Source organism: Leopardus geoffroyi, chromosome B3 (genome assembly GCF_018350155.1).
Source record: "Leopardus geoffroyi isolate Oge1 chromosome B3, O.geoffroyi_Oge1_pat1.0, whole genome shotgun sequence".
Taxonomy (NCBI): domain Eukaryota; kingdom Metazoa; phylum Chordata; class Mammalia; order Carnivora; family Felidae; genus Leopardus; species Leopardus geoffroyi.
Genome location: NC_059337.1, coordinates 111,796,411 through 111,819,561, shown reverse-complemented (window position 1 = coordinate 111,819,561; position 23,151 = coordinate 111,796,411). Strand labels below are relative to the sequence as shown.

General features: G+C 35.4%; 1 protein-coding gene and 1 pseudogene across 17 annotated transcripts in view; one reads left to right on the top strand and one right to left on the bottom strand.

Moving 5' to 3' along the window:
- Nucleotides 1–23,151, bottom strand: part of FUT8 (fucosyltransferase 8) — a 310,681-nt gene that overhangs the window by 183,683 nt on the left and 103,847 nt on the right. For 8 of the 17 annotated variants that reach the window (XM_045451266.1, XM_045451270.1, XM_045451278.1 and 5 more), the window contains one exon: nucleotides 13,294–13,358. The exons of the other annotated variants lie outside the window; for them this stretch is intronic. The gene's annotated coding sequence lies outside the window, so the exon portion shown is untranslated. The remainder of the gene's footprint in view (nucleotides 1–13,293; nucleotides 13,359–23,151) is intronic. 17 annotated transcript variants of the gene reach the window in all.
- On the top strand, nucleotides 11,926–12,794 carry LOC123584001 (annotated as a pseudogene).

Sequence of the window (23,151 nt, the reverse complement as noted above, 5' to 3'; positions counted from 1 at the left end):
TAAGGGGGCAGGGAAAACAGCTGCATCTGAGACAAAACTTGGGAGAAAGGTACTACCTGGGGTTTGGTCACAGACAGTGTAAAAGCAGGGAGTGGACAAGAGCTGAAGACAAAGAACAAGTGCACGATTGCTCATTGGGGAGAAGAGAGTTCCGATACTAGAGACTGGGTTGCTGGGTGACGCCGTTTTCACCGCTCCCATGCATATGCACCTACAAGTGCCACAACAATCCACCCCAGTAAGCTAGAAGCGCCATCTAGTGGAGAACGGAGCTGTTACACTAAGCCCCGCCCTACTGGGCCAACCTCGCTCTTCAAGAACAGAAGTCTCACCACCCACTTACTTTATGGACTATAAAGTGCTTCACAGTCTGACTTCGAGGGGAAAATGAAGTAATTTCAGTGGTATTTTAGTCTGTTAGCAGGTCCATCTATTCAATTTTCTTTCTTTTTCTTTTTCTCATTTCTTTTCTTTTTCTTGAATACAGAGAGAAAAAATTTATTTTATTTTCATTAAAAATATTTTTTAACTTTTTTTCTACTATATTCTTTACTCATAAGTAAAGTTTTTCAAATTTACTTTACTTCCATCATTTCATTTTAGTCTACTTCAGTGCATTCATTTTTTCAAATTTTCAAACGATTTGTTTTTTTCTCCCCCCGCCCTTTTTTCTCTAATCTATCAAGCCACTTTCAACACCCAAACTAAAACACACCTAGGATCTAGCATCATTTATTCGCTTTTGTGTGTGTGTGTGTGTGTGGGTGTGTGTTTTTAATTTTTTCATTTTAATTTTTTTTAATTTTAATTTTTTCTACTTCATTAATTCCTTTTCTCCCTTCAAAATGACAAAATGAAGGAATTCACCCCAAAACAAAGAGCAGGAAGAAACGACAGCCTGGGACTTTACCAACACAGACACAAGCAAGATGTATGAACCAGAATTTAGAATCATGATAATAAGAATACTAGTTGGAGTCAAAAATAGATTAGAATCCCTTTCTGCGGAGATAAAAGCAGTAAAAACTAGTCAGGATGAAATAAAAAATGCTAAAACTGAGCTGCAATCATGGATGGATGCCGCGGAGGCAAGGATGGATGAGGCAGAAGAGAGAATCAGCAATATACAGGACAAACTTATGGAAAATAATGAAGCAGAAAAAAAGAGGGAGATTAAGGCAAGAGAGCACAATTTAAGAATTAGAAAAATCGGTGACTCATTTAAAAGGAACAGCGTCTGAATCACAGGGGTCCCAGAAGAGGAAGACAGAAAAATAGGGGCAGAAGGGTTATGCGAGCAAGTAAATCATAGTGGAAAGCTTTCCTAACCTGGGGAAAGACACAGACATCAAAATCCAGGAAGCACAGAGGACCCCCATTAGATTCAACAAAAACCAACCATCAACAAGGCATATCATAGTCAAATTCAAAAAATGCTCAGGCAAGGAAAGAATCATGAAACCAGCAAGGGAAAAGAAGTCCTTAACCTACAAGGGAAGACAGATCAGGTTTGCAGCAGACCTATCCACAGAAACTTGGCAGGCCAGAAAGGAGTGGCAGGATATATTCAATGTGCTGAGTCAGAAAAATATGAAGCCAAGAATTCTTTATCCAGCAAGGCTGTCATTCAAAACAGAAGGAGAAATAAAAAGTTTCCCAAACAAAAATTAAACGAGTTTATGACCACTAAACCAGCCCTGCAAGAAATTTTAAGGGGGACTCTCTAAGGGGAGAAAAGATAGATAGATAGATAGATACATAGATACATAGATAGATAACTACCAAAAGCAACAAAGATTAGAAAGGACAAGAGAACACCACCAGAAACTCCAACTCTACAAGCAACATAATGGCAATAAATTCATATCTTTCAGACTCACTCTAAACGTCAATAGACTCAATGCTCCAATCAAAAGACACAGGGTAACAGAATGGATAAGAAAACAAGATCCATCTATATGCTGTTTACAAGAGACCCACTATAGACCTAAAGACACCTTCAGATTGAAAGTAAGGGGATGGAGAACCACCTATCATGCTAATGGTCAACAAAAGAAAGCCAGAGTAGCCATACTTATATCAGACAATCTAGACTTTAAAATAAAGACTGTATCAAGAGATGCAGAAGGGCATTATATCATAATCAAGGGGTCTATCCACCAAGAAGACCTGACAATTGTAAACATTTATGCGCCAAATTTGGCAGCACCCAAATATATAAATCAAGTAATCGCAAAGAAACTCATTGATAGTAATACCATAATAGTAGGAGACTTCAATACCCCACTCACAACAACAGACAGATCATCTAATAAAAAAATCAACAATGAAACAATGGCTTTGAATGACACACTGGACCAGATGGACTTGACAGATATATTCAGAACATTTCATCCTAAAGCAGCAGAATATACATTCTTCTCCAGTGCACATGGAACGTTTTCCAGAACAGACCACATACTGGGACACAAATAAGCCCTCAGCAAGTACAAAAAGATCGAGATCATATCGTGCATATTTTCAGACCACAATGCTATGAAACTCAAAATCAACCACAAGAAAAAATTTGGAAAGGTAACAAATACTTGGAGACTAAAGAACATCCTACTAAAGAACAAATGGGCTAACCAAGAAGTTAAAGAGGAAATTAAAAAGTTCATGGAAACCAATGAAAATGATAACACCACAATCCAAAACCTCTGGGACACAGCAAAGAGGAAAGCATATAGCAATCCAGGCCTTCCTAAAGAAGGAAGAAAGATCTCAGATACACAACCTAACCTTACGCCTGAAAGAGCTGGGAAAAAAACAGCAAATAAATCCCAAAACCAGCAGAAGACAGGAAATAATAAAGATCAGAGCAGAAATTAATGTTATCGAAACCAAAAAAAAACAGAACAGATCAATGAAACCAGAAGCTGGTTCTTTGAAAGAATTAACAAAATTGATAAACCACTAGCCAGTTTGATCAAAAAGAAAAAGGAAAGGACCCAAATAAATAAAATCAAGAATGAAAGAGGAGAGATCACAACCAACACAGCAGAAATAAAAAAAATAATAAGAGAATATTATGAGCAATTACATGCCAATAAAATGGGCAATCTGGAAGAAATGGACAAATTCCTTGAAACATACACACTACCAAAACTGAAACAAAAAGAAATAGAAAATTTGAACAGACCAATACCCAGTAAGGAAATCGAATTAGTAATCAAAAATCCAAAAAAAAACAAGAGTCCAGGGCCAGATGACTTTCCAGGGAGATTCTACCAAACATCTAAGGAAGAGTTATCACCTAATCTCTTGAAGGTGTTCCAAAAAATAGAAATGGAAGGAAAACCCAAACTCATTCTATGAAGCCAGCATTACCTTGATTCCAAAACAAGACAGAGACCCCACTAAAAAGGAGAACTATAGACCAATTTCCCTGATGAACATGGATGCAAAAATCCTCAACAAGATATTAGGCAACCGGAACCAACAATACATTACAAAATTATTCACCACGACCAAGTAGGATTTATACCTGGATGCAGGGCTGGTTCAATATCTGCAAAACAACTAACGTGATTCATCACATCAATAAAAGAAAGGACAAGAACCATATGATCCTTTCAATAGATGCAGAGAAAGCATGTGACAAAATACAACATCCTTTCTTGATAAAAAACCCTCAAGAAAGTAGGGATAGAAGGATCATATCTCAAGATCATAAAAGCCATATATGAAAGACCTAACGCTAATATCTTCAATGGGGAAAAACTGAGAGTTTTTCCCCTAAGGTCAGGAACAAGACAGGGAGGTCCACTCTCTCCACCGTTATTCAACACAGTATGGGAAGTCTTAGCTTCTGCAACCAGACAACACAGAGAAATAAAAGACATCCAAATCACCCAAGAGATCAAACTTTCACTCTTTGCAAATGACATGATACTCTATATGGAAAACTCAAAAGATTCCACCAAAAAACTGCTAGAACTGATTCATGAATTCAGCAAAGTTGCAGGATATAAAATCAACACAAAGAAATCGGCTGCATTCCTATACACCAATAATGAAGCAACAGAAAGAGAAATCAAGGAATCAATCCCATTTACAATTGCATCAAAAACCATAAAATACCTAGGAATAAATCTAACCAAAGAGATGAAAATCTATACACTGAAAACTGTAGAAAGCTTATGAAAAAATTGAAGACACAAAAAAATGGAAAAAGATTCCATGCTCCTGGATAGGAAGAACAAATATTGTTAAAATGTCGATACTACCCAAAGCAATCTACATATTCAATGCAATCCCTATCAAAATAACACCAGCATTCTTCACAGAGCTACAACAAATAATCCTAAAATTTTTATGGAACCAGAAAAGACCCTGAATAGCCAAAGCAATCTTGAAAAAGAAAAACAAAGCAGGAGGCATCACAATCCCAGACTTCAAGCTATACTACAAAGCTGTAATCATCAAGACAGTATGGTACTGGCACAAGAACAGACACTCAGATCAATGGAACAGAATAGAGAACACAGAAATGGACCCACAAACATATGGCCAACTAATCTTTGACAAAGCAGGAAAGAATATCCAATGGAATAAAGGCAGCCTCTTCAGCACGTGGGGCTGGGAAAACTGGACAGCGACATGCAGAAGAATGAACCTGGACCACTTTTCTTACACTATACACAAAAATAAACTCAAAATGGATGAGACACCTAAATGTAAGACAGGAAACCATCAAAATCCTCGAGGAGAAAGCAAGCAAAAACCTCTTTGATCTTGGCCGCAGCAACTTCTTACTCAACGCGTCTCCAGAGGCAAAGGGAAACAAAAGCAAAAATGAACTACTGGGACCTCATCAAAAAATAATAAAATATCTTCTAATATTTTCATCAAATAAAAAGCTTCTGCACAGCGAAGGAAACAATCAGCAAAACTAAAAGGCCTCCAACAGAATGGGAGAAGATATTTGCAAAAAACATATCACATAAAGGGTTAGTATCCAAAATCTACAAAGAACTTATCAAGCTCAACACCTAAAAAACACAGAATCCAGTGAAGAAATGGGCAAAAGACAAGAATAGACACTTCTCCAAACAAGACATCCAGATGGCCAACTGACACATGAAAAAATGCTCAACATCACTCATCATCAGGGAAATACAAATCAAAACCACAATGAGATTCCACATTATACCTGTCAGAATTGCTAACATTAACAACTCAGGCAACAACAGATGTTGGCAAGGATGCGAAGAAAGAGGATTTCTTTTGCATTGTTGGTGGGAAGACAAGCTGGTGCAGCCACTCTGGAAAACAGTATGGAGGTTCCTCAAAAAACTAAAAATAGAACTACCCTACGACCCAGCAATTGCACTACTAGGTATTTATCCAAGGGATACAGGTATGCTGTTTTGAAGGGACACATGCACCCCAATGTTTATAGCAGTGTTATCAACAATAGCCAAAGTACGGAAAGAGCCCAAACGTCCATTGATGGATGAATGGATAAAGATGTGGTGTATACATATACAATGGAGTATTACTTGGCAATCAGAAAGAATGAAATCTTACCATTTACAACTACATGGATGGAACTGGAGGGTATTATGCTAAGTAAAATTAGACAGTCAGTGAAAGACAAAAATCATATGAATTCACTCACATGAGGACTTTAAGAGACAAAGCAGGTGAACATAAGGGAAGGGATACAAAAATAATATAAACAGGGAGGGGGACAAAACAGAAGAGATTCATAAACATGGAGGACAAACAGAGGGCTACTGGAGGGGGTGTGGGAGGGGGGATGGGCTAAATGGGTAAGGAGCACTAAGGAATCTACTGAAATCATTGTTGCACTATATGCTAACTAATTTGGATGTAAATTTTAAAAAAATAAAATTAAAAAAAGTGAAACGACAAACAAACAAACAAACAAAAAATAGCAGGGACAGCAATGTCCTGTGCCAAGTAGACACCAAATTATTTAATAATAGTTACTATTTATGTAACAAATTCCCAGTTCTCCCTTGTCATATCTTTCCAGTGCCAGCAAATGTCAAGATGCCCAAAATGTCCAACATAGAACCTTACCCTAAACATTCAGGGTGCTTTAGAGAAAAGAACGCAATTGCTATAGCTGTCACCACTCCTAGCTGAGGACACATTATTTCCTTTCTTCTTAAATTCTTCCATTTTTCCAAAGAAGGATTTTTTTTTTCAACGTTTATTTATTTTTGGGACAGAGAGAGACAGAGCATGAACGGGGGAGGGGCAGAGAGAGAGGGAGACACAGAATCGGAAACAGGCTCCAGGCTCAAAGCCATCAGCCCAGAGCCCGACGCGGGGCTCGAACTCACGGACCGCGAGATCGTGACCTGGCTGAAGTCGGACGCTTAACAGACTGCGCCACCCAGGCGCCCCTCCAAAGAAGGATTTAAAGGGGAAGGAAAATTATATTTGTAAAGTATTAACATTCTTATTGAAATATAATTCACACATCATAATCTACTCATTTAAAGTGCACAATTCAGTTGTGTATATTATTAATTGTTTAATTATGGGAAAATTGGCCAAAAAAAGAAATATTAAATATATATTAGTGAACATGTACTAAAGACTAAAAAACTAATGATTATATAATGGAATATTATATTGCCATCACCAAAGGGAACTTATTATTGAAGATGATGTTCTATCCCATAGAATGGAGATTTGAGGGTATGTAGTTATTTTCCACACCACTCGAGTTCTATGTACCTCCTAGGAAAATCTAAAAATAAAGATAAAAAAAGAAATAAGGTGACAAAAAGTGACATGAGTAAAGTATGTGCTGTAATTAATATTTATTAACCTTTAAATAAAAATTAAACAGGGGCCCCTGGGTGGCTCAGTCGGTTAAGCACCGACCTGAGATCAGGTCATGATCTCACTATTCATGGGTTTGAGCACCACTTCAGGCTCTGTACTGACAGCTCAGAGCCTGGAACCTGCTTCGGATTCTGTGTCTCCCTCTCCCTCTGCTCCTTCCCCACTCATGCTCTGACTCTCTCTCTCTCTCTCAAAAATAAACATTAAAGAGCAAATTAAAAATTTTTTTAAATAAAAATTAATCAGAGATAAATGGAAAGGAATGAATAGATCCACAAGGTAAAAACAAAGGTAAAGAATATATAGCACGTCTAATAAATTACAATGAAACATATCACCTTCTGCAGTCTTTCTAGACCTGTTATTCCATACTATCCAAATAAAACTAAAACAAAGATTGGGCAACATGACTTAAGAAATTGTAAAATTCTCAACTAAGGCATCTAAACATTTTTCTATCCAAAGCTACCGAATTAAATGTCTCAAATCAATTATTGTGGTGTCACAGAAACCATTAAAATGTGAGAGCCCAAGTATGAGTGCATATATAATTTTTTTGGAATCTTCTTTATGTAAAGAAGTGAACGAATATGGGGTACCTGGGTAGATAGTTGAGTGTCCGATCCCAGGGTCATGGGATCAAACCTCGTGTCAGGCTCCGCGCTGAGCAAGGGGCCTGCTTAGGATTCTCTCTCTTTCCCTCTGCCCCTTTCCCCTGCTTGTGCTCTCTGTCTCTCTCTAAAAAAATAATTAATTAATTAATTAATTAATTAAAAAAATATATCAGTGATTTGCTGTGTAGGCTCCAAAATCTTTTCTCAACCTCTTCCACAGAAAATGGCTAATTCAATGTTCTCAAACATTGTTTGAGAACATTGTTCTCAAATTTGTCAATCCAAAATTTTGAGAGAAGACACTTGAAGCATCATTAACAAAAAGGAACTTACCAGTAAAAAAAAAACTACAAAGTTATATATACATCATTTAACAAGAGCACAAGCCAACAACAGTAACCTATAAAAAGATGTTAATATTCTAAAGACAAGAATGACTTATGGCCCACCCATCAATTTCACCAGTTCTTCTAACTACCCCCAATATCCAACAAAACGTGATTTGATAACTAATTGTTCACATGTCATTGAACTATTAAATATTTTTTTTCCCATAAAGTAAGTTTCATATTTCCTATTAATCTAATAAAATTTCACCAGTATGATCAACACAGATCCACAATCCCTTAGTCAGTTAGTGTTAGTCTCCAATTCTCTTTGTATTTTCAATCCCCTCTACACACACACCCCTAACACAAACCATTAAACCTCAAAAGTACTTTCTTATTTATACTGTTTCCCCTCAGTATAAGGATATGGTTTTGCACATTACAGAATACCCCAACACAACAGCAGCTTGGCTAAACAAGATTGAGGTTTACTTTTTCTTTTGTCAATATTGTCTAAAGATTAGCCATGTAAAGATGGTGTTTGCACAGTATCCTCAGGGACCCAAGTTTCTAACTTTCTCTTCTACCATTCTCCATCCCCAGCTTCCATCATCGAGATCACCTCACAGTCCAAAATGTTTGCTAAAGCTCCATTTATCATGCATACAATAAGGGTCAAAAAGGAGAAACTGAATGACAAAATGGGATCACCTCCAGCTGAGTTACTGACCTTTACAAGCACACACACACACACATAATACTTCTGCTTTTGTGTCTTTTGCCAGTACTTAGTCACTCAGCTAGGAAATAGCCCTTCCTTCAAAGCTTCAATATGCCTACCTTTAAGGAAAAAAAAAAACAAAAACAAAAAAAATTCTATTAGTATAGAAGAGAAAAACAGGGGGCGCCTGGGTGGCTCAGTCGGTTGAGCGTCCGACTTCGGCTCAGGTCACGATCTCACGGTCCGTGAGTTCAAGCCCCGCGTCGGGCTCTGTGCTGACAGCTCGGAGCCTGGCGCCTGCTTCAGATTCTGTGTCTCCCTCTCTCTCTGACCCTCCCCCGTTCATGCTCTATCTCTCTCTGTCTCAAAAATAAATAAACATTAAAAAAATTTTTTTTTAAAAAAGGAGAAAAACAGATTTTAAGTTTGAGTAGAATACTAGCAGCCTGCATCATACATCCCTATTCATTTTTCACATCTTCTGAGTAACCCTTGATATTGGGAGAAGTTTTGTATCATATCTTTAATCAATACAGCTAATGTAAAAGCTTTCCCCACTAAATGCTTTTACTTCCTTGGCCATCTATGGCATGTGGCCAATCCCAAACTATACTGATACTACGACAGATATAGTTAAGATTACAATTCTGAAATCTTATTGGATAGGATTTTTCATCTACCACATCTTGTGCATCATCTGGAATATAAAAGTTGATCTGTTTTGTACAAGTGACCTAATAGAATGCTGGAACTCACTCTGTGTCTTAACCAATTAGCAAATCAATGGAGCTCCAGTGTGGTATCTTTTCTTATAAATCTTGGATCTTATTCCACAGACACAATTACTGCATGATCAAAATTACCATCAATCCATTATAGTACCTCATATACTGAACATGTAGTAGGTCCCCATGCAAAGTGATCTATTTATTCAGTCAGGCCTCATAATAACCCTATTATGTTATTTTTGTTCATTTATAGAAAATAACAATAGCAAGCATTTATTGAGTATTTAGTATGTGCCAGGCTTACTCACAGCATTTTACAGATAAGTACTATTATTATCTGTAGATGAGGAAGAGAAGGCAATAAAGTTAGTAACTTGCCCAAAGTCACATAGCTTATAAGTAGCACAGCTAGAATGCATGTCCTCACAAACACTCCAGAGCCCAGTCAATTAACTACTATACTATAATAATATCAAATAAACCAGCAGAGGTTAAGTAACTTGCCTAAGGTCACAAAACCAGGAGTCAAGATTCACAGATCTATCTTTTTGATTCCAAATGAATCAAAGCAATATGGCTGGACTGACCAAGGGATCATTACTCTTTAGGGGCAAAGTTACAAGAGAACAACACTATCAAAATAACAAACATAATCCATAAATTTCAACTATAACCAGTTTAGGAGGATGAAGTGCAGTGCATCCGTGCTGCCTAAGCAACACTACAGGTGATGCATCTCTTTTAGTAACAGACCAAAATAAAAGCAGCTTTGGCAAATGTTTCTAGTAACTACATTAGTTTGAATAATCATTCGTATCTAAAAGATCTTGAATAATTAGATGTCTGTATTTTACATCTGCTGTCAAAAAATTAAAGAGTAAACAGCCTTCTACACCACATTCAAAGGATATATCTAAAAGCAGTAATTTTTAAAGACATCAGAAAAAGTTTTTAAGAAATAATAAAAAGTAACAGAATCAGACATTTTGTTGCCATCTGTCAGAACTCAGGAATTTATAGTTCTCTCACCTATAATTACAACCTTGACCCTCATCTTCTGAGACATATGTATATTATGGCTATACACTTCTTAAGTATTTTTTTCTTAATATTTATGATGTACAATTCTAATGCCAATCAAAAATGCCTCTGTTAAGCCTGAGCATACAACATATAAATCACAATGCTACTACTGGCTCATTTTCAAATACTCCCCTAAGAATTGCAAGTCTGTCTTCTAAGAACAGCACAGACACATAATGACTATCAGATGGAATACCTTGCATGTAGTACAGTAAATGAAATACTGTAAGTATTAATGATAAAGAATTAAGCTCATGTCACCAACTGAATCAACATAAGCATGTCAGTCATTCACTCTTTCCTAAGGACCTCAAATCCTATAAAAAATTTTTTCAGCTCAGTATACTGTTCTTCATCAAGCACATCCTTTTTTTTCATTATTCCAGACTTAATGAGACATTCTCAATTAACTTCATATCAGTTCATGTTTATACTCTATTTCCAATTACCAATGTTTTAAAACTCATTGAAGGAATTTTAAAGAAATAATGAGCAGTACTGAACTTATACTATTTCAGTGTATCCTTAATAGATGAAACAAGACATTTTAAAAATATTTTTAGTGTTTATTTATTTCTTTTTGAGAGAGACAGAAAGCAGGGGAGGGGAAGAGAGAGAATGGAAGGAAGAGAATCCCAAGCAGGCTCCAGGCCCAGTGCAAAGCCACACATGGGGCTCGATCCCAGCACCACAAGCTCACGACCTGAGCCAATATCAAGTGTAAGAACTTAAACCAACTGGGCCACCCAGGTGCCCTCAAAAATATTTTTATTAGTAAAAAGTTACTATTTATTTTAAGGGGTCTTTTTTATACTGATTCTGATAGAAAGGGAGGAAGGAAGCTTCGAAGGAAGGAAAGAAGGAAGGAAGGAAGGAAGGAAGGAAGGAAGGAAGGAAGGAAGGAAGGAAGAAAGAAAAGTATCATAAAACAGCAAGTGATCTTCAGTGAGGCATAAAAGTACCAAAAGGAATCAGCTATTATAAATCATTAGAATTACACCAACTTTAATTTAATGCATCAGTTGACTGGTAACTAATATTAGATGAAAAGCAGCCAAGGCAGCTTTTATTTACAGCTATGTGTGGAAGAATAACAGAAATGTTGTTGCTAAGATCAATTTAATTTAAGCAACATTTAAAAATGAATTTTTACACATAATGGTATTTGAACACAATTTGAAATGAGCAGGATGTATCATTTGCTAAGAATATCATTCTTCATTTTAAAAGTGTTAAGAAATCTCTACTTTCACCACAAGGCAGTAATAGGACACAGAATTAACCTTCCAAATGTAAACAACTAGAAAACTGGAAAAACTATGTATCTGACTTTGGAAAACAGGCAGCACCAAAAGGATTCCTAAAAAAAGGGGGGGGGGGGCGGGAAGGTGAGACCTATAATTACCTGGGATTCTTTCTGAAAGCACTTTTGAAATTACAGTATGTTGAAGGGGAAAACCCAAAAGAGAGAGAGAGAGAGAGAGAGAGAGAGAGATTCCCCTTAAATTACCTGAATAACAATCTATATGTGCATAGGCTGAAAACCCATAAGGTTGAGCAAAAACACGTTCTAGGAAAGAAAAATTACCAGGTTTTATTGATGATATGAGAGCTCACAGAGGGCCAAGAATCATTCAAGTTCTTAAAAGCAAGATAGAGTCCACTGAATCCTTGGTGCATTCAGTAAAGACACAAAGAGAGATCCACCTTAGTAATGAGGCTAAGAAAGTACAAGAGTAAAGGTTACCTCTAGAGCTACCCTAGAAAACCTTAAACACATTAATATACATGGAAAGAGAAGGGGGAAGGAAATAAATTTGCTGCCACTGAGTCCATCTCAGAAAAGCTCAGTCTGAAAACTCTCCCTCACCTGCAGAGTGCTACATCACACCACATGCTAGGTCATTCCACGTGCCATTTGGAAGAACAGCTGCCACTGCCATCACAGGAAAGGAGACCATGATGCCATGAGGCATTGCCATGACCAAGAATAAAGGTAGGGGTAAAAACAGGTACAGGGGTAAGAGTGAAAATGACCCTGAAAAAAGCTGGTGTGTAAACAGGATGAATAAGTATAATTCAGTAATCAAAATGCTGGGAAATGTACGATTAGAAGCAATGTGTCTTGGTGGTGTGAAGAGGTTATGTCTTATGAACTTGTCTTATGTCTTATGTCTTATGAGGAAAATAATTTGAATAAATACCTCAGACATTATACTGGTCTGCCAGATGATGAGGAAAACAAAGCTGATGTAATTTTAAAATACAATGCAGATGAAGGTATAAATCTGAAGGCATGTGGCAAGCTTCCAAAATATGCTGAAATCAATGAAACAGATACATTTGGCACTGGAGATGATGATGAAATCCAATTTGATGATACTAAAAATGATGATAAAGACCATGATGATATCTAAATTGAACTCAAATGTTTTATATTCCAAGTTTTCTAAGGATTAAATCCCCAATCTGACTTCCTTCTTTTAAAAGTTAATCAGACTTTTATGTAGCTTAGTCATTTTATCACGGCATCCCTTTCCTAAATGAATACATGAACTCCTGATGCTCAATTCTTGGGAGCAATTCTTATGTCCTCCTGATTATTCTCTCATTAGTTAGATAAAAACTTTGATACTGTTAACAAGTAACTTTAAGAAGTAAACTTTCAGAGAATCCAATGTCTGATTCTAAAGTCCTATGTTCTTAATCATAACTCCCTTTAAAAAGGGGGGGGGGGAATGTCTACATGATAGTATATTAGAAGATTAATGGGAAATCCCATCATGCAAAAGAAAGTGTTCCAGTGTAAAGAACACTGGAATAAGAATAACAATATCTGTCTTACAGATAAGAAAATCAAGGCATTTACAGGTGGATTAATGAATTAATTTAAAGGTGTTAATGGTGTCACACAGCCAGCAAGTATCAAAAAGGCAATTCAACCCAGCTACCTGATTCCAGATTCTACTGCAAGGTTTTCCACAGCCAAGTATCTTCCCATGTCTAGACCAGACATCTGAAACAAAAGGATCCCTATTAAGAGTAAGAATAAGAGATAAAATCTTTGCCATCACAAGAACACTACTAATTAACAGTGACTTTGGAAGAATCATTCTACCTACCTAAAGAACTCACTTGTTTCCTATGATCTACAAAGACTTCCGCAGCTTGAAATATTTATAGTATGAACTTTAAAAGGCAGGCGTGGGGTGGGGTGGGGGAATTCCTTCAAAATTCTCCCTCTTCTTTCATGAATTTATCCATATTTATCCAGTGCCCCACTCCTGCCATGTGTTTGGCACTACACTGAGTGCCAAGTACACAATGATGACAAAAGAGAGATAATCCCCTTTTTAAAGTGGATCACAGAATCTACTGGGAAAGGAAAAAATGAAACAAATAATTACACAACTAATTTCTTATGTTCTAAAATATGCAGAGCCTACACCCAACACAGGGATTTTGAACCTGTTGTCTGAAACACACTTACCCAAATATACACCATAGTTCTTTCCTCATCAAATTCGGGTCACAACTCAAGTATTACCTTCTCAATAAAACTTTCCCTGACCATTCCACATAAAAATGGTACACTCCTCACTCCAACATTCCCTATCACCTTTCCTGATGTACTTACTTTTGTCTAAAATACTTACCACCATTAAACATTTGTTTGTTTAGTATCTGTATCCCCACTGGAATATACGATCCATAAGATCAATAATTTGTCTCTTTTGTTGACTGGTATCACTCAAAGCCTACAACAGTGCCTATCAGACACTAAATACTGTTGACTAGTGAATAAATGAGTGCAATGAAGGAAAGCCTAAGCATAGTGGCAATGTATAAAAGGAGAAACCATTAATTTCATTAGACTAACATATACAAAATTATTATTGTATTTATGTATGTAAATAATACTATTTATATACATGTCATCATGAAATAATTAAAATACCAATTATAAATGTTATCTATCATTCATATATGTGGTATTAATTTTGTTCCAGTGTTTCTGTTAATTCCTTTCTTATATTTTAAACATTTAAAGTATAACAATGATTTACTGCTAGATTCGTATTTTTATTCTAGAAAGGAGTCAACATCTAACAAAATGACTTATTCTCCATTCTATAAACCATCTCACCTTAAAAAATGAAGACAAGATGAGATGTACTATTTTACCCGGATTTGATATTACCATACTCATTGAACTGGAACAGGCATCTTATTTTTCAGAAATGAAAAAGTAAAAAAAAAAAAGAGAGAGAGAGAGAGAAAGGAACTTAAAATCATCTTCTAAGGTTTACAGTTTGATCTCTTTGCTTCATATGCTGTGTTGAGATTTTATACAATTATGGCACTTATAGCTAAACATCTAGAAAAGAAATTGTCTCAAATTTGGTGTATCACAGTCCAAAGAACTATGTGCCCTGACAAAACTCTTGTTCTGAAAAAGAATAATACTTCTTTTATACCTAAGCAATGTTAACCTATCATTTAAACAAGAATGTAATAATCATTTAAAAATCATTTTAAAAAGATAAACAGACCCTAAAACAGTTTTCAAATTCAATCACTTATCATTTGAAGCTTCAATAATTAGAGTCGACATGATCTTCCAGAGGATAAAAAACAGTGAAGTTGCTATAGTATTTCGAATAAAATTTGTTTGTTATGAATAATATATGTGTACAATGGAATTTTTCATGAGTTCTCTAATGTCCTGATAAAAACACAACTTACTGCAAGAAATTAGAAAGAAAATAGTCACGAAAAAATAATTTCCTATAATCTGCTCTATTATACCTTTAAAATCTAAGAATATTGACCAACAATAACCAGGACTCCCAAAACACATGTATTCTCTCCCTTAATTAAGAAAATCAGTAATCCTACTAAGCAAAGAAGAAAGCAAAAAGAAATCTTCAGATAAAAAAATGCAGTTCAATCTAATAATATCTATTAATATCTATATCCTTGGGGCACTTGGGTGGCTCAGTCAGTTAAGCGTCTGACTTCGGCTCAGGTCATGATCTCGCAGCCCCTGTACGGGGCTCCGTGCTGATGGCTCAGAGCCTGGAACCTGCTTCAGATTTTGTGTCTACCTCTCTCTCTGCCCCTCCCCTGCTCGTGGTCTCTCTCTCTCTCTCTCTCTCTCTCTCTCTCTCTCTCAAAAATAAACATTAAAAAAAAAATTTTTTTAATCTACATCCAAACTTAAGTTTTCAAACACACAAAAAAACTAAAGAATGTTTTCAGTTCTCCATCATCTACTTATGTAGACATCCTCAGTTCCCCATCATCTACTTATGTAGATATCCTCAAAGTCTCTATAAAACAAAATTAAAATTACTATTAAATAGTTTCCTACTATTACATTTAAAAATGTTACTATTCATTTTAAAAATATACCCTCCAGGGGCACCTAGGTGGCTCAGTGGGTTAAGCATCCGACTCTTGATTTCAGCTCAGGTAATCATCTCATGGTTCGTGAGATAGAACCCCATATTGTTGGGCTCTATGCCGACAGCACAGAATGTGCTTGGGATTCTTTCTCTCTCCCTCTCTCTCTATCCCTCCCCCACTCACACTTGCTCACTCTCTCTCTCAAAATAAATATTTTAAAAATTAAAAAAAAAAACATATATATATGTATACACACACACACACACACACACACACACACACACATCCTGAATGTTAAAGATAAATAGAGTATTTGGTTTGTTTCCCTTTTTTCACTTTTTACATGAACTGTCTATAATACAATGAATGGGACGGGATGCTCCATACTTCTTCACTAAAATGCCCCTTACTCCAAAACCTTCTTCACAAAACAGACACTCATTTATTCAAGTATTTTTTAAGTGTGTATTATGTTCCACTCCCTGTTCTAGGCAATCTAAGTTCTGTAAATGGAGGGATTGATTCTATTTCAATCATTGCTTTATATCCTATGTTTAGTGGACTGTCTGGTACATAGTAAACTTTCATACATGAATGAATGGATGATCATACTTGTTCATTCATCCTTCACTATTTTTTAAGTTTTAACTTGGAAATTAGTTCTGTTTTCATTTTTTTCATTCTGCAGAGTAATGAGCCTATAAAATGTCCTTATCACTGACAAGTCAGGCTCACTTCTGGGTAGATGGATACAGAGAAAAAAAAATACTACTACAGCATTAGCTTTTGGAACCTCTGTTCAGTTGCGTTTAAAATTTTCAAAGTTCCTTTTGAGCTTCAAAACATCATCCATAGGAAATGTGACTCTAACCGGTGGTTGGTCTCTAACATTTCAGTGGGAAAATAGTAGTAACCCTCTCCAAAAGGTCCAGCTGGCACACACAGAAAAACTTTAAAAATCCAATTAAACTGCAAAGTTATGATTTAATTCATAAAAGATTTATATTGCTTTTCCAGGAAAATGTTTTGAGAGAAAGAAAAAGACCATTGAAATACCAAAACAACAAAATCTTATAATCTGATCAAATTTTGGCCTTTAAAATTACTATGCAGTAGATCTGTTGAGAAACCTTATTTAGAGGTGTTACATGCCTATTCTGTTTTCTCTCATTTGGAAAATCCAAATACTATAGAAATTAAAATTGGAATCACAAATCTGTGAAGAACCTGGAGACATACAGACTTCATCCTTCTGCCTTTTACTCATTTACACTTAAGCCAGTTTACATACCTAAGAAATGTATCCACAACAAAGAATTACTCATGGTGGGGATGGAGACAGGAGATGTGGTCAGAGTTAAGGTGGGACTCTGGGAAAAGAAATGTAAGTTACACCTAAGAATGTTTTTATTGGAGAGAATTGTTTAGATGAATGTCATGATCTAACTTCTATTTTAGTATCACTCCAGAATTTATACTTGAATGTTAAATGCATCTGTTAAATACATATGCTTGAATGGAATATGCATGTTCATCATGGCCATGTATTTTGCCTCCTAACTGGTGAGAATGACATGCAAAAATTTAGTGAGAGAGGATTTTGGTTTGTATTAGATGGTGAATACTTCTTCAGCTTCAAAAAGTATATGCTGCCAAGCACTGTATTTTTATAAACATACCCTATTATTATTAGATTGCAAGTTCTTCAAAAACAGCATCATGATTTTATAATTCTTTATATCGTCACTACTTAGAATACACACATAGGTATTTAATATTCACTGATTATCACTGAAAATATAGGTATTTATCTGGTCCATTTAAACAGAATTTCATTACCACAAAAATTTTTAAATATTAAAAAATACATAAAAACATATTAGCACACTTAAACAGATACTTGTACACCAATGTTCATAACGGCATTAGTCACAACAACCCAAATATCCGCTGATAAATGGATAAACAAAATGTGGCATATCCATAAAATAAAATATTATTTGATCTTAAAACGAGTGAAATTTTGATACATGGTAAAACACTGATGAACCCTACGGATACTATGTGAAGTGAAAGAAGTCAGTCACATAAGAATGAATATTATAGGATTCAACTCATGTGAATAGTCAAATTCAAATTGACATAAATTGACACAAATTGACACAAAATAGTCAAATTCATAAAGACAAAATAGAACAATGGATATAAGGAATGCAGAACTAATGCCTCATGAGTATAGTAGTTCGGGAGGATGAAAAAGTTCTAGAGATACAGTGGTGATGGCTCTACATCAGTGCAAATGTACTTAATGGCACTGAGTTACATACTTAAAATGGTTAAGTGGTAAATTTTATGTTATATGTATTTTACCACAATAAAAAAAGGTCAAAAATATTTTACTACTTTGTGACAGACGTGCCCAAATAATACGTTGTAAATGTATAATCACAGAATCCTAATAGTTCTTAACATTAAATTTTAAGAAAAAAAGAAGTTAAAAAATTAACAGCCAGTTTTATAAGTACCTGGTTTCTTTAAAAAACAAACACAATACCAACCAAACAAAACAAACCCTTGAAGATACCAACTTATTTTTATTTCATCAATACCTTTAATGCATGCATTTATTCTAACTTTGCAAGCCCTTTGCCTTATGACAAAATTACTTCAACTTAGCCATAATCAACATATCCATATGTCTTTAATATTCACACACAAATTCATCTCCACTTTCTCAGCAGAATCTTGCCTGCACTTAAATATTTTTGCAATTCAATTTTGATTCTATTTTCTGATTATTTTTTTCCTTGCAGCTAAAAACTATGCATGCAAAACTATTCCCTACTTTCTGTAACATTTTCAGGGTGGTTAACAAACATCTAATAAGAAATATAGCATGTCAAATAAAACGATAAACTGGTAATTCTTGAAAGTGATTAACACTCTCTATGCTAAATTATTTCCTAATTTTTGGGAAATGTGTAAGAAAGTAAGTTACAATTTACATTCATCTGAACTTATACACATCTAAGTCAACTGCTTCAAGATACAAAGCCAATGGTATTTTTGCTGCTAATTATTTATAAAAGTGATTCACATTCAAACAAATCTAACTGAAATTCATGGAACTATATAATATCCTTAAAAATACAAACTCCCTAGTTCAATACGATATACCACACACACATCAATTTCTATTCTATGATTATGTCAAAGAAATAATATTGATTTAACACATGGTTAAATTCAACAACACTGATTTAATTCATAAATCATTTAACATGATTCATTTATGAGACTCGACCTTATTTTACCAGCTAAACTTTAATATTGGTTAATTAATTCTTTCTCTGGTAATTAACAAACTAGAAAATTTTCAGTACCAATTAATTTTCCAAGATCTTCTCACAAAACCATTATTGTATACTGAAGTCTTATTAAAAATGACATCACTGGGGCGCCTGGGTGGCGCAGTCGGTTAAGCGTCCGACTTCAGCCAGGTCACGATCTCGCGGTCCGTGGGTTCGAGCCCCGCGTCAGGCTCTGGGCTGATGGCTCAGAGCCTGGAGCCTGTTTCTGATTCTGTGTCTCCCTCTCTCTCTGCCCCTCCCCCGTTCATGCTCTGTCTCTCTCTGTCCCAAAAAAATAAATAAATAAACGTTGAAAAAAAAAAATTAAAAAAAAATGACATCACTTAAGATAAAATAATAAAAACAAAGAAAGAGGCATATTCAAGTGTCTGACTTCCTTACTACCCTATTAATATTCCTTCTAGAAGTAGATATTTCAAGTGAAAATAAATCCTTTGATCCATAATTTCCCTACTTTCCCAATGAATCACATTAAGCAAAAATTATAGAGTCCTCCCTAAAAAAACACAACCAGAAATTTTTCTTTTAATGTTCTTCTTGGTATATATTCCACATATTGTATGGATTTGGTGTCCAAAAGATTTATCCAGGAAAACTCACATATTTATTTAAGTTTTTAGCAGTTTAACATTCACATTCAGCTTCAACAAAAACTTCTTAGACTATACTAGGAACTGAATTCCAACCACAACTTTATAAAGTGGGTGTTAATGATTTTATGTTAAAGGAAAATGAGGTTTGGAAAGAGAAGATAATTTGATCCCACAATCAATTACCAGTGAACTCAAGAGATGGAATCCAGATATTACTGATGCCAAAAGGAAGGAGGAAGAGAAATGACACTTGCTACATGTCAAACATGAGCACTTTGCATACATTTCCTCATTTAATTCTTATCATTGCTTTGTAAGGTAGACACTATCTTCATTTTGAAGATAAAGAAACTCAGGTAAGAAGTGATTTGACTTGATCAAGGTTTGTACAGAAAATCAGCAGCTAAGACAGGACAGAAACCCTAGGATTATACACTGATAGATTTTTGTCCTTAAACCACTACTTATGATCCAAGGAGAGAGTTCATTTGATGTGCTGTTTTATTTTTGTTTCAGTTTTGTTGGTTTTTCTACAGAAAAGGGAATGATTTCACCAAATCCATTTTAGTAAGATTTCTAATTCCTTTAGCAAATCATACCTATAATAGTAATCCCTGTAAGGTCACTATCATGAGTCTACCAGGCAGACAAATGATAACAATGACACAGCATTTAGCATGCAACTAGATGTCAACCCAATATTATTCCAGCAATTCAACAGGAAAACACTGAATGCCTTTTGTCATTAGAATAGCTTTGCTAAGAATTAGCCCCCTCTTAAACTAGGTGCCAATTCATGAAAACCACTTTGAGCAACAGAGAATGAGAATTAAAATTTAAAGAAAGAAGGTGAAATATTTATCTTCATTCTACCCAATGCCCCTACATTCCACTAATTTAAACCTATGTTCCTGCTCCCCACTAGTATAGCTCTAAAGGACAGCAAGAGCAGTAAGAAAAGGATGAGACATCAACCATTTCAAATATAAAATCAAACTAAAGTCATTTTCATCTCTCCTTGAGGAAGTTCAGCAGTTTATCATGCAAAGTATCTGTCTTCTCCTAGCCTAGAAAACCTAAAATCAAGTTAGAATATTTTCTTCCTTTACAAATTCTCACTTGTTCTTTATCATGTACTTCTGTTCTTCCTCAAAATCACTCAGAAAGAAAGAAAGAAAGAAAGAAAGAAAGAAAGAAAGAAAGAAAGAAAGAAAGAAAGAAAGAAAGAAAGAAAGAAAGAAAAAAGAAAAGAAAAGTAAGGAAAGAAAAGTAAGGAAGTAAGTGAGTCAGACATCTAGAGAGTTCTATTATTCAGGAACAAAGGTCAATAATTATCAAATACTGGCCAGGCCTTGAGGGATTCATATTTCACAGTAATTTTCAAATTTTGCTACATGGAATCGAAGAGTTGTACAAAATATTCCTAGTAGCTTACAAATGAGAAACTGCCAGGTAGGCTTCATTTATAAAAGTATATAACTCACATACACTCATTTATTATACCAAACCTGAGGCCAGAAAAATGTGTACCACAATAAAAATGAAGCTATAAAATTCTCACCCTACATTATGGGGTGGGGGGGGAGGGGGGAGGAGGAAGGAGAGGCAGGTGATAATTTGTTGTATTTTTTTAAATGAGTTCCTCATCTTTCTTTTTTCTGATCTTGTTTGCATCAGCAAATCCTACAGGAAACAAATTAAAGTCTAAAATGAACTCTGAAATTTCTGAATAATACCATCCTTATTTTTGAGAAAAATGTGTATTCTAGTGGTTTTTGGATGAAATAATCTATAGATGTCAATCATATCTGGTTGATTGATGGTGCTGTTGAGTTCAAATATATCCTCACTGATTTTCTGTCTGCTAAGATCTGTCCATTTTTTAATAGAAGAGTGTTGAGATACCCAACTACAATAGTGAACTCATCTATTTCTCTTTGCAATTCTATCAGTTCTTGCCTCACATATTTTGATGGCTTATTGTTAGGTGCATCCACAGTAAGGATTATGTCTTCCTAAAGAATTAAACCCTTTATCATTATATAATGTTCCTGCTTATACTTGAATAGTTTCCTTTCTCTGAAGTCTGCTTTGTCTGAAGTTAATACAGCTGCTCCAGCTACTCCAACCCCATTAGCAACAAATTTTCTACATTTTTGTTAACTGAGAAAGTCTTTATTCTCCTTCACTTTTAAGGACAATTTAGTAGGACAAAGAATTCTAGACTGTTGGGTTTTTCTCTCAACACTTTTAAGTATTTCCCTCCATGCTCTTCTTGCTTGCATGGTTTCTGAAGAGAAGTCAGATATGATTTTTACCCTTGCTCCTATATAGATAAGGTGTTTTTTCCCTCTGGCTTCTTTCAAGATTATTTCCTATTTCTTTGATTTTCTGCAATTTGAATATGATATGCCTAGGTGAAGTTTTGGGGACACTTAACCTGCCTGGTATTCTCTGAACTTCCAAGATCTGTGGTTTGGAGTCTGACATTAATTTGGGGAAATACTCCATAATTATTTCTTCAAAAGTTCCTCTGTTCTTTCTTCTCCTTCCTCTACTTCTGGTATTCCCATTATGTATATATTACATCTTCTGAGACTGTCCCACAGTCTTTGGTTATATTTTAATTTTTTTTTCAGTCTTTTTTCTCTTTGCTTTTAAATCTTAGAAGATTCTACTGACATATCCTCAAGCTCAGAGACTTTTTCCTCAGCCATGTTCCATCTTCTAATAAGCCCATCAAAGGCATTCTTCATTTCTGTTACAGTGGTTTTTTATTTCTAGCATTTCTTTTTCTTTCTTAGAATTTCCATCTTTCTACTTACATTATCCATCCATTCTTGCATGTTGTCTACTTTCTTCATTAGAGCCCTTGGCATATTGGTCGTAATTGTTTTAAATTCCTGGTCCAATAATTCTAATATCCCTGCTATGTTTGAGTCTGAACCTTATGCTTGCTCTGTCTCTGTAAACTGTGCTTTTTGCTTTTTTATCATGCCTTGTAATTTTTTTGTTGTTGTTGGAAGCCAAAAATGATGCACTGCGTAAAAGGAACTGCAGCAAATAGGCATTTAGTAATGTGGTAAGGTTTATGGGTAGAAGAAGTGTTCTACAGTCCTATGATTAGGTCTCAGTCTTTTAGGGAGCCTGTGCTCCTGAGTTATGACCTTCAAAGTTCTTCTCAGTCCTGTCTGCCCGCCCCCCCAAACCAGATACACACACACACACACACACACACACACACACACACACACACACACACCCCTTAGGTCAAACAGGATGGCTAGAGGAAGCTGGAATTGGATATTTCTCTTCCCCCCACATAGAAAGCTAAAAGAGGCTATAATTGGGTATTCCCCTTCCTCCAGTTCAGTTAGGCTCTGATAATACCCTAATAGGTTAGGCTCTGATAGAATATCTTTCCTTTAGAAAAAAA